The sequence below is a fragment of the Zingiber officinale genome, chromosome 4A, assembly GCF_018446385.1.
Source record: "Zingiber officinale cultivar Zhangliang chromosome 4A, Zo_v1.1, whole genome shotgun sequence".
In the NCBI taxonomy this organism is placed as follows: Eukaryota; Viridiplantae; Streptophyta; class Magnoliopsida; order Zingiberales; family Zingiberaceae; genus Zingiber; species Zingiber officinale.
This window is the reverse complement of record NC_055992.1, coordinates 124373560-124375833: the sequence shown is the minus strand read 5'-3', so window position 1 is coordinate 124375833 and position 2274 is coordinate 124373560.

The following is a 2274-nucleotide window of genomic DNA, read 5'->3' as shown; positions in this document are numbered from 1 at the left end:
ACCAGTACACGGACGAAGTAAAATGCAGAGTCTTCCTCACGACACTCTCCGGATCGACGCAGCGTTGGTTCAGAAGGTTGCCAAGCGGCTCGATACGAAGTTTCAAAGACTTCGAGCCGTCTTCTAGTGCCACTTCGCCAGCAGCCGACGCTACCAGAAGATGAGCGTCAGCCTCTTTGCCCTTAAACAAGGGCGCAAGGAAGCGCTCCGAGCATACATCCAGTGCTTCAATCAGGTGGTCATGGATATCCCCTCGGTCTCATCCGAGACCATGATGAATGCCTTCACCCAGGGGCTCACCGAAGGGGACTTCTTTCGGTCGCTCATCCGGAAGCCACCCTGGGACTTCGACCACATGTTGAAAAAGGTCAACAAATATATCAACGTGGAAGACACCCAAACAACTAGAAGGAAGGAGGCATCGACCGAGCATTTAGCGTCGACCGAGCGTTAACCGACTAGTAGCCATATGTTGCCGTCATACAACACGTGGCGTCTAGTCAGCCCAAGGCATCCAAGGGCAAGGTATGGATGCGTATGTTTTGCTCGTTCCACTAGTCGGCGACGCACAACACACGGGACTACTGAGGACTGACATCGATCATCAACCGATCAGCCCCCAGGCGATATCACCATCGCTCCCCATCCCCTGACTGACGAGATCGTCACCGCTCGACTGAACGATGAGAAGAGAGACGGGACCCCGAGTGCCACCCTCATCAGCGGAGGGAGGAAACCAATCCCTCCAGGATCCCGTCCGAGTGAAATAGGTCGTCTGCCCGGGAAGAAGAAAACAGGAACAACACTTCTCGGGAGGAGATAGGCATGATTGTCGAAGGGTCGACCGACGGAGACTCCAATTGGGCTAGGAAGTCGTATGCCCGGTGGTTGGAGATCCATGTCATCGGATGCAACAAGGAGAAGGCCGAAGAGCCTCAGATCAGCTTCAGCCCCAGCGATCTAGAAGGGGTCGAAATCCCTCATGATAATGCTTTGATCATCCGAGTGGTGATCGCCAACTACACCGTTCATCGGACCTTCGATGACACGGGGAGTTCGGTGAACATCATTTTTAAGAAGGCATTTGATCAGCTGCAAATCGAACGCAGCAAACTGCTGCCCATGGTGACCCCACTCTACGGGTTCACGGGCAATGAAGTCTTGCCGATCAGCCAACCAAGACTGGCCTTCTCGCTGGGAGTAGAGCCGTTGAGGAGGATCCAGACCACCAACTTCATAGTTGTGGACGCACCATTGGCCTACAACGTCATTTTGGGCCTACCGGCCCTCAACGAATTCCAGGTGGTAGTATCCACCTACTGCCAAAAGATAAAGTTCCCAGTAGACGACCAGGTGGGCAAGGTCAAGGGCGACCAACTGACCGCTTGACGATGCTACATGGAGATGGTCAAGGGCAAGGCCAAAGCAACACGGAAGGCTCCACGGCTAGAGGTAAACACTATTACCGAGAAACCTCCCACCTTGGTATATGAAGAAAAGAAAGAGGTGCAGATCCACCCAAGCCGATCGGAGGAGAAGTAGAAGGCGGAATTGATTGTCTGCCTCAAGAAGAATCATGACGTGTTTGCGTGGTCGACACATGAGCTGCCCGACATCTCCCGAAGAATGGCCCAGCACGAGCTACACGTCCGACCGGACGCTCAGCCGGTCAAACAAAGAAAAAGGAATTTCAGTACGGAGCAGAACGTTATCATCCAGGCGGAGATAGAAAAGATATTGGAGGCTGGCCACATCAGGGAAGTCCAATTCCCAAGCTGGCTGGCCAATGTGATACTAGTCTTCAAGCCAGACAACAAATGGCAGGTCTGCATCGACTTCCGTGACTTAAACAAGGCATGCCCGAAGGATTTCTATCTGTTGCCCAGGATAAATCAACTGGTGGACTCGACGGCGGGCTGCGAGCTGATCTGTATGCTCGACGTGTATCAAGGATATCATCAGGTGCCACTCACCTGCGAGGACCAAGAGAGGGTCAGCTTTATCAAGGCAGATGGAACATACTGCTATAACGTCATAACGTTCAGACTGAAGAACGCTAGTGCCACTTACCAAAGACTAATGAATAAAGTGTTTTGACGGCAGATCCACCATAATATGGAGGTATATATCGATGACATACTCATCAAATCCCTCTGAGTGACTGACCTATGAGTAGATATCAACGAAACTTGTCGGATGTTAAGAGCATATGGAACAGGATAAAGCTGAACCCGAGTAAGTGTCTGTTCAGCGCAAAGAGTGGTCACTTCCTAA